Here is an 11732-nt window from a genome sequence, read left to right as displayed (position 1 = left end):
TAGTTAGGGCTAATGATTTTATCCATCACACATCATAACCTCGTAGCCAAATATTTATCCATAAACTTATAAAGGGAGTCAATGTATCTAGATTTCTCACAATTACCATGAGAGACTCCATATGGGAGTCAATGTCACCAAACACCCGCTTATTCCAACCTTAAGTAGCCTTATGGGATTAATGCTTACCCATAAGGGCATATACTTCCCAATCCTCATTGGAAAAAGTAAACTAGGAATTGAGAACCAACTTCCAAAATATAAAAATGGGACAATCAATGGTTATTAAATCAAAAAAGGGAGGTCCATTAACTCCATATGGGTGATAAAGGAAGAGAAGGTAACATGTTCAGCGCTACACGAGGCTAATAAAGTGCCATCGTTTCCTCTCTGCTCATTAGGTGAAATGATCACATTAACATCACCAAGGTTACACAAAAACCTCACCACCAAAAATAGATTTTTGGAAGCAAAAGTCATCCCACAAACTCTTTTTATCTTCCAACAAAGATTTGGAATACATGTTAACCACAAAATATACCGACTTCGAAGTTCCCCGCTACAAGAAAACACAAAGAAATTTAAGACCAAAAATGGGAGAAGAGGGCTCACCCTTTAGAACTACACCAAAATGAAAGAAAACCTCCATTATTATCTGATGTAAGTCGCACTTGCACGACAATGCGAAGTAGTAAAAGATATCGAATCACCATGAGATATATTTGAGTACCATTTTTTACTCAAACGATGTGTTGCTATAGTGATCAAAATATTGGGGGATTCAATGCAAAGAAATAAAATTAACAAAATAATTAAGCAGGACACGGGGTGCATGCTAATCTATCCCGACATACCCAATTGACTTTCTAAAATCAAATACGAGAAAAAAGAGCGAGTTATATAAAAATAGATAAAATTGTACAACACCAACTTTCATAGTGTGTGTACTCTCTTGGATGCATGATTTGTCTACTTTCACTATCCTGTATCATTCATCTGAGAACTCATATGATTAGCATGACCATACATAGGGATGTCAATGGGTAGGGTTTGGGCAGTGTACTAAAGTACTCGTCCCTATACCTGTGGTTTGAAAAAATCTTTGTACCCGAGCCTATACCCGCGTAGGCACCAATGTTCATACTCATGCCCTTACCCTCTGGGTACCTCAGTATCCATTTCCCTACCCGTTTATCCGCGTTTGTAATAAAATTACAATCAATTAATTACAAAATATCATATAATTTTTAGTTTTTTTTTACAAAATTAAAAAAATTATAGATGTTATTGTTGAATTATGAAATAAAATACACACTTTTATTAAAATGTGTAATAATTTAATAGCGATATATTTTTAAAAAATTGATAAATGTGTATTTTTTATAATAATATAAATGATACTATATAAATATATGTATTGCGGGTTGTCGCACCCCAATTTTGCCCCACCTTTAATTTTACTTATCATTTGGTTATATCATGCATCATGGTGGATTTTAATCCAATTACATGCATACATGCATTTTCATTATTTTAGGTCAAAATGAGTTGTAGATTATCATTATTTTATGGATTTCACTTGCAAACTGACGATCTTTCAATGTGGAAGCTTAGCTACTTGGCCAGAGATTTCATCTGTGACCAGTCTTGTCATGATTTTTGTTTGGGCTGGTTCTCAATACTAATAGTCATTTAGTTTTGTTTATTCCTTAAAGTTTGGGTATTCTCATTGCTTGCAGCACAAGTTGATGCTATTGGATTTGAAGTCAACTTTTTTTTTTACTTTCCTCGTTCTGATGACCCGTTTGTTTTGGTTTTTTTTAAAAAATGATTTTTATAGTCTTACATAATTTTGTGTAAAAAAATTTTATTTGAAACTTTTTATAAAAGTTTCAAATAAAAATTTTGTTTGACTAGTTATTCTTAAAATGTGATTTTAGGTATTTCATTTATTTATTGAAAAAAAATTTGGATATCAAAATTTTAAAAAATTATTTAATTTTGAAACTATTTCAAATAGATTTTAATAAAAATCATTTTTGAAATACAACTTTTTGAAAAATTGCAATTTTGACTAAGTTTTGGTATTAATAATGTACTAGTCGTCTACCCGTGCGATGCACGGTAAATTTGATTAAAATACTATTACTAAAAATAGTAATTTTAAATATTTAATATTAATGGTGTTTTTTATAAAAATATTAATAATTTGGATAAATTAAAAAATAAAAAATATTTTTAATAAAATTACAAAAAATGCAAAGTATAAAAATATTTTGAAAAAAGTATTCACTAATTTATATTTAAAAATCATTGATAAATAAGAATTACACAAACCATAATAAAAAAAGTAAATAAGCCAAAAATTAAACATAAGTAAGAAATAGAAATAAAGAATGCTAAAAAAAATGATATAATAAATTAAAAGTAACAAATGTCAATAATATTAAATAATTTCAAAATCAATGGCTACAAAAAATATAAAGAATTAACAAACATAAATAAGAATAGAATAAAATCACATATAATAATGTTGAATTATAAAAATAAATTAAAAATAATACTATAATATAATACTATAATATTTATCTCTTAATCCTTCATTTTTCACAAATCCAACTTCTTCATCAAAAAATTTATGAAAATTATGTCTCGTAATACTAAATTTGTACCTAAAAAAATATAATTAAAAATTAATAAACATAAACAAAAATAGAAGAACATTTGTACCTACAAAAAAAGTAAGAATTAATAAACATCAATAAAATTAGAAGAACTCCATCATTTATTACCTAAAAAAAATCATGGATTAACAAATATTAATAAAATTAGAACAACATATATATCATATTATAATAATGAATAAAAATTAAATTAAAAAATAATATTATAACATTTATCTTCTAATCCACCATATTTCACATTCCAACTTCATTTTTTAATCTCTACCTTTCACAATCCAACTTCATCAAGACATTTTTTCTAAAATATATATTTCATAATGCTTCAAAATTTGTATCTACAAAAAAATCAAAAATAAATAAGCACTAATAAAATTAGAAGAACTTCAAAATATTTACCTACAATCAAATAATTAAATATTAATAAAGATCAACAAAATAAAATTAAAAAATCTTTACCTCCATTATTAAAATATTGAATAACAAAAATAAATTAACAAAATAATATTATAACATTATTTTCTAACCTCCATCTTTTACAATTCAACTTCTTCACTAATTCTTTAATAAAAATTATGTTCCGTGTTCCTTCAAAATTGTACCTACAAAAAAAATCAAAGATTAACACATTAATAAAATTAAAAGAATTTCAAAATGAAAGATCTTATATAAAGAGAATAAACATGAAGAAGTGGAAAGAGAAATAACAACATCACTAACTTGAACCTTAAACATGTATATTCAAATGTTAGTAAAATTTAAAAATTTATAACGTTCCAACAAAATAAAGAATTAGACGTTCAAGGATAGATTTCAATAAAATTTATTGAACTGTTAAATGATGTTGTCATTTGCAAAGAAGTTGAATAGAATTTTGAATATGTAGATGCATGTTTTACCTTATTTCAAAAATATGATTTCATATGACCATATGATCACAAAAGGAAAGAAAGAAAGGGTGTGTTGTGCATGCAAAATATTTGCTAGATTTGAAAAGATTCAGTATTTGACCTCTATAGAGGTTATTAAACCAAAAACAAAATAACAAAATTGTTCTTACTATTTATAAAGATAGATGTAAAAACTTTTTTTTGAGCACCACGATGAAGTTATGGAGTTAGTGGTTAAATGACATGAATATTAATTCTATTATATATATATATATATATATATATATATATATATATATATATATATATATATATATATATATATATATATATATATATATATATATATATATATAATTAATTTAATTTATTATTTATTAAAATTTCTTGACAAAATGAAAAAAAAGGTGCTTTTATTACACTATATTTGTTTATTTCTTTTACAATAAAGTTTTAAATAAATACACATATGTTACAATATAACTAAAATAATACAAAGAGAAGGTTTGCATCTATTCACATCAGGTTCCCTTCAACCTTCACACCATTAACAGATGCACTGGTACGTACAACCTAAAGAAAACAAAAAGAAGAATTATAAATGAGAAGAATTATAATGTTCCAACAAAATAAAGAATTAGACGTTCAAGATAGATTTCAATAAAACTTATTGAATTGTTAAATGATGTTGTCATTTGCAAAGAAGTTGAATAGAATTTTGAATATGTAGATGCATGTTTTACCTTATTTCAAAAATATGATTTCATATGACCATATGATCACAAAAGGAAAGAAAGAAAGGGTGTGTTGTGCATGCAAAATATTTGCTAGATTTGAAAAGATTAAGTATTTGACCTCTATAGAGGCTATTAAACCAAAAACAAAATAACAAAATTGTTCTTACTATTTATAAAGATAGATGTAGTTAGTGGTTAGTTATTATTTTGTAAGATGTTAGTGGATAACTATTATTAAATTAAATTTAGCAAAAAACGTTTTTTTGAGCACCACAATGAAGTTATGGAGTTAGTGGTTAAATGACTTGAATATTAATTCTATTATATATATATATATATATATATATATATATATATATATATATATATATATATATATATATATATATATATATATATATATATATATATATATATATATATATATATATATATATATATATATATATAAATTTAATTTATCATTTATTAAAATTTCTTGACAAAATGAAAAAAAAAAAGGTGCTTTTATTACACTATATTTGTTTATTTCTTTTACAATAAAGTTTTAAATAAATACACATATGTTACAATATAACTAAAATAATACAAAGAGAAGGTTTGCATCTATTCCCACCAGGTTCCCTTCAACCTTCACACCATTAACATATGCACTGGTACGTACAACCTAAAGAAAACAAAAAGAAGAATTATAAATGAGTAGATACAAAAACAATGAAAATAAGGGCAATTTCCACGCATAGAAGTTTCTCCTTTTCACCATCAAGGGCAACGGATCCGGGTCTAACCCGGCCTGACCCAGGTCCGCTGTATTTGTTGTTGTGGTTCTCTTTTTGGTGTGCCTTGACCGTTTACTGGGTAATACACCCTTTGGCCATCTTTGTTTGCTAAGTTTTTTTTGTAGTAGTTTCTTTTCATTAAAAAGTGAAAAACAAAAAGAATGATTAGTTTTTTAGAATTTTTTTCTTTTATATATATATATATATATATATATATATATATATATTTATATATATATATATATATATATATATATTTATATATGTTGTTGAAAAAGGTTTTGTTCATTTAAAATATTCTTATAAAAAATATTTTGTTTAGAATTTAATTTAGGTTATTATTGCCTTCTTTAACATATTCATAAATATTTTCTTATCTAGATATATGTCTAGGACTTTAATTTTCCTTCATCAAAAATAAAAATGCATGCCTAGATGTATATTTAGTTTTCATTCAAATACCTTTTAAAAGAACAAAAAATGCTATCCTAGGATGTGTGTTTAGGATGCTTTTCTATTTCAATTAGTCTATTTGTCGCAGGCGAAAAATCGTTTGTCCTTTTTTGTGGATGAGACACCTGATGCCTTCTTTGGGCTCGAGTGCTCAAAAAATGATTTTTCTTTGTTTCGACCAAACTTTTTATTATTTCCAAAGTAGGAAAAGGAAAAAAGTTGCAATAACCTAAAAAGTGGGGGGAGATCTTGGGTAAGAGGGTTGGTTATACGAAGGGAAGGTATTAGCACCCAACGTATCTATAGTACTCTATAGGCTTCTTTATTGTTTTTCATTCTATGCTATAGTGGAGGTTCTGTTGTGAAATAGGTGGGAGACTAAGGTGTTTGTTTGATTATGCTCGCAAAGATCATCGCGATCCTCTGCATACATATCCCCTAGAGGGAATCAGAGCATCTGTAGCTCGGGGTCTACGGGTGCTAAGGTTTGAGTGGTTTGAGGGAGAAGTTTTGCTCGCCAAGGATACGACCTTGTGCCTACGTATTCTCAAAGGGATGTTGAGAAAGTCAGAGCAATCGTAGTTCCCACTTATGCTAGTGGAAGCAAAGGATAAGAGACAAATGTCATCTAAATGTTCGATGTATCTAATCTATATCATCACATACATCTGTTTGTTTTTTGTTTGAAAATCTTTTCATTATAAGCCCTGGGCCATGCCACTTATGGTGCTTAGAATGATAAAGATGCTTTTTAGCCAGCCTTGTGGCAAAAACTTTCAATGAAGGCAGCCTTGTGACAAAAAGTTTTGATTAATCAGCCAGCCTTGTGGCAAAAGTTTCAATGAAGTCAGCCTTGTGACAAAAACTTTGATTAATCAGCCAGTATGGTGGCAAAAAGATTTGATTGATCAGCCAGCCTTGTGGCAAAAAAAGGTTTGATTGATTGATTGATTGATTGTTTGTGATGATATATAAGAGATACTCCTATCATAGAGATGATAAATGTCTAATCTCCTAGGGTATTTGTTTTGGATATTGGGGATGCTTATAAGAAGCCCGTGGGTCCTTGTACGAAGCCCAAGAGGAGGCTATCTGAGGGTCCTTGCATTGTAAGCCCAAAAGGAGGCTATGGGAGGGACAATCGAGGGTCCTTGCATTGTAAGCCCAAGAGGAGGCTATGGGAGGGTCACTCGTTTGTACAAAGCCCAAGGGGAGGCATGGTATAGTTGGTTTGAGCTCTTAGAGCGATTTCACCGGGAAACCATACTCTATGTCCTAACCTAAACTAGTGGAGATTCTTTGCACGAAGCCCAATAGGAGGCTATGGGGAACCTAGTGTTATACTAAGTTGAACAAGCACACATATCACACATATGAACAAACATGAATAAGTATGAACAAACATGAACAGGTATGAACAATTACATATATATGACAAAGTGTGTGTATATAATGGAGTTTATGAAGGAAATATACCTGTAAGCATGATCCATTTGTATACACGGGGGTTCGGGACTTATACTCGGGGAGAGGCCCACTTGAATTTATTCAAAGCTATGTAAATAGGTATTTACAAAAGGGCTTGGGACTTATACCTACATGGAGGCCCATGGTATTTTTTACAAAACATGGTTGATTGTTTTACAAAAGGGCTTTGAAAGAAGTTTTCTGTTTGGAAAAAAAACTGTATAAAGGCAAAGGTATGTACAAAAGGGGCTTGGGACTTATACCTACATGGAGGCCCATGGTATATTGAAAAGTTTTGTTTCTTTGAAGTTTTGTTGTTTTGAAAATGATTTGAAAATTGTTTGAAAAAGATTTTATTTTGAAGAAGTTTTATTGTTTCGGAAAAACAAACTGTACAAAAAGAAAAGAAATGGGACTTACACTCTCTAATATTCGAGAGGCCCCACTTCATTTTGAAAATCAATTGATCAATCAAAAAAAGATTTAGTCAATAGTTCTTTTGAAAAGAAAAATCAAAAAGATATGGTTTTCGTTTTGAAAAGAATCGTGATCGCTTGTTTTAAAACGATTTTGAATTTAAAAGAAATCAACTTAATTAAGTTAAAACAAGTTTTAATGCTTAATTAAGACCTAAGTGATTAGGGTTTGATCACAAAAAAATATTTACAAGTGATCATGTTTGAAAAAATCAAATAAAACAATATTTAAAGTATTTAAAAATACTTAAAAACATGTCATTTTAAACCTATTTAAAAATGTATTAAATAAATCTTTTTTGATAATTTTTTTTGGTATTCATAAAATATATATATTAAATGTACAAAAAATGAAGTAAAAATGAGTTAATTTGATTGGTTAAATTAATTGATGAAGTTTGTTAAAAAATGAAAGAAAAATAGTTGCAAAAAAGTGGTTTTGGTCCCTAGGGGTGTTGAACCCACGCCCTCTCTCTTACCAACCAAAACATGGACCAACTGAGCCACGCTTGTGGCTTGTAATACACACGCCTTTAATTCAATAAATTTTAAAACCAATATTTGAATTGTTCAAACAAAAAAACGCGCCAAGAACACAACCCTAACTGATTTTTGAAAATCTCCAAATCTGTGTTGTTTTGATCAAGTAAAGGGTCTATTCCACTCGGTTTTTCACAAGGATTATGATGGTGCCCTCATAATTCATTTATCTTTTCTCTAAGGTGATCAATTTTGTGATGAACACTAAGAACCCTAATTCTGAATTTGAACATGAAATCGTGTAGGATTGATGAATTGTGAAATTGATTGAGGGTTATTTATCAGTGATAGTGTAGAAACAAGATAGCAACTCAATTTTTCATTTATGATGCATGTATGTATGAGTTTGAAGTTGATAGTACTTACCTTCAAAAACGGCCAAACTGGAGATTGAATTCTTCAGTACAGGTGTTACAGATGTTGTTTCTTGATCTGGACAGCTTCAATGGACCTTATGGAAGGTGTCTGGATGCTTGGAGTGGATTGAATTCATCTGGATCATTCCATGGAACCCGATCTGCAGTAGGACCAAGTGTGAATCGAGCTTGATGATTCTGAAGTTTTTGGTTGATAATGAGTGTTTGGATAGTTCATATGTGATATATGGATGGTGTTATAAGTGATAGTTTGGACAGAAATGAGCTAGAATGGATTTTGGCATGATAAGGTTCATTTCATGTTCATATGGAGGTTGAAGAGTGAATCTGAGTTTTGGGGTGATTTGAGGTGTGTGACTGGTTCAAACACATCCCATATGATGTTTATGGTTTGCTAGAACCATCACTTTGGCCAGAACTTCAAGGGTTTGGAGGTTGGGATTTCTACCTCACCTTGAAACTTGAAACTTGCAATTCAAGAAAGAAGAGAGAAAACCTATAATTGTGAGGTTTTGGTGTGATTTGAAGAGTGATTTGCACCTCTATTTATAGGCTAAACTTTCTGAATGCAGAGCCTTTGCAAGTTGCCCAAAGTATGATGACTTGGCTTAAGAGATAAACTAGCATCTTTTGCATTAAATGCAAATGGTTAAAAGTGACTTAACCATGGTTATTTTGCCAAGCTTCTTATCTCTTTCCATTCTGATCTCAAATCAGAAAATATCTCCAATTATTGCATCTATGCATCATTACTTGGATCATTTGGCAAAATGGTTCATAACTTTGGCAAAATGACTTGAAATTTCAAGTGAAAAGTTCACTAATGTCAAAATTCAAAACCATGGCTACACTCCATATTTTTTCATGCTCTTGGACATTTTGGAAAGCTCATGTTACACACTTCAAAACCCTAGTTGAAAGTTTCTTCAAGACCTTTAAGGAAATGGGTGAAAAAGATCCATGAACTTTGAAGAAAATGAAGTTTTAAGTGAAATTTTCAAAAGATACCAACTTTGAAAAGGATGGTGAAAAATATTTCATCCCTTTGGGACGCCTAAATATAAGTTAGTATTAGAATAAAATATGATTAACAAAAGTTTTTATAGTAAAATCTGAATATTATACACCTCAGTTTTATAAAAAAAACTGAGGTAAATTATCTTCTTATTTTAACTATCACCTCGGTTATGAAAAAAATCAAGGTAAATAGTTATTCTTTTATTTGAAATTATATTATTTACAAATAATATTAAAATAAATTCTTTACAACAAACATTTACTACTAAATATCTTTGCTGATATCGATCTTCTGATAAGTTATCTGTTCCAACACAGAGAATTTTTTTTCAAAGGTTGAATTCTCTTCTTTGTTTAAATTTTCAAATATTAAACTCTCTTTTTTATGTAAGTTGAAGCAATAATAATCTTTTGCACTTAATAATCTATCAACCGAATACATTTCAAAAGTTGAACTCCTTTCTTTAACTTAGAGTTATTTTTAAAAAAATATTTATCATTCATACATGCATAATTCGTGACTATTATTTATCACTAATTAATATAAAAATTAAAATAATTATAAAAATAAATAAAATAATTACAAAATAAATTTTTGTATTTGATAAATATTATTAAAATGTTAGATAAATATTTTTCAATAAAATTAAAAATATTAAAAAACAATTGTTTAAACTAAAAAGTTAATCTTAACAAGAAAAAAAGAGAGTCAAATTCTCTTTTAATTTGTCAGAGTTTATCTTAACAAGAAAACAATATGATGATGGCCATGAATATTCATCTAATTACGTTTAAAGTGCATAACAATTTGATTAAAACATATTTGCTACTATTCATCATCGTGTTATTTATCTTCAACTATATAAGTTGAGCTTTATATTCTACTATCGTTCAGACAGACAAATGATATATATATATATATATATATATATATATATATATATATATATATAATAATAATAATAATAATAATAATAATAATAATAATAATAATCATCATCAAGTCACTTATTAGTTCCTATTTTTAATTCAATATTTATTAAATACAATTACATATTGCATTATAACTATTCCACCACTACCACTAACACATTCAATATATATATTTAGGGCAGTTCATTTGTTTTTTAATATCTAAATTGTTAGGCTTCTTCACCTTTTTGATTTTCATCATTACTCTCTAATTTTTCTTCACATATTGAAGCAAAGATTAGACATGTATCAATTAATTTCTTATACTTTGCCTTTGTTAACTTGACAATAATTTAATTTATGTAACAAACATCTAGAATATCATGTCTGTTTTACTAATCTGTTTTTAACTAATCAACAAATTTTAAATAACTTAATTCAGTCAAAATGATAACCTTTTTTCTTAAAAATTTAATAATATTAAATAAAATTTTCTGTATAAAAGTTTATTAAGTTTTCTAAATTCATGAACCATTTTTTTTTTAAAATTGTTTACATCTTTAAAATAATAACATATATAAAAGTAATTACTATAAACTAATATATTCTTGAAAGTCAACATATACTAATTGAATAAAAGCAGGAAAGGATGAGAATGATTTTTTTTTTATAGTAAATCGCAAAATGAAATATCTTTATGACACTCTTAAAAATGTTTTGATTATGAATATACATTTGAATATATTTAATTCAGTACAATTTTATTATTAATCTTTCAATACTATTATTCAAACTTAAATATTATCTTGAAAAATCTAGTCAAGTCTTATTCAAAACTAATAATTATATAAAAAATTAATATAATATTGGTAAAGAAAAAAAAGGATAACTATCAAGTAAGGAAAAATAAAATAAATCTTCAAAAAAAAGAATATTTTGATTAATTAACTATTGACCAAGATATACACTCCCTCGTAATTCCGTCCAAATTCCATGGGCAAAATTGAATCTATTAATTGATATTAATTTCCTTAAAGTTTTCAAACACAAATTTATTTTAAAGTTGCCTATAAATACTATTCAACATTTAGGAGAATCTTGACCTCAGCAACTCACTTTTCTCTTCCTAAATTTCTCTGTCTTGTCTCCAACAAACTTGTGTAAGTTCCTCTTTCTCTCTCTTTCTCTCTAACTCTCTCTCATAACACAGACTCTATAGTTTTTCTATATAATTTCCTTTGACTATTGTTTCTTGTCTTGTTTGTTTCACTACTAACCATTTCCGTTATTGTCTATCATTTTCTCATAACACAGACTCTATAGTTTTTATATATTAATTATTATAGTAAATATAAACTGAGAAATGACACTCCTTTGTTTGACTACATAATAGGTGTAGGATT

Source organism: Vicia villosa, linkage group LG7 (assembly GCF_029867415.1).
Source record: "Vicia villosa cultivar HV-30 ecotype Madison, WI linkage group LG7, Vvil1.0, whole genome shotgun sequence".
NCBI lineage: Eukaryota > Viridiplantae > Streptophyta > Magnoliopsida > Fabales > Fabaceae > Vicia > Vicia villosa.
This window is presented reverse-complemented; position numbering follows the sequence as displayed.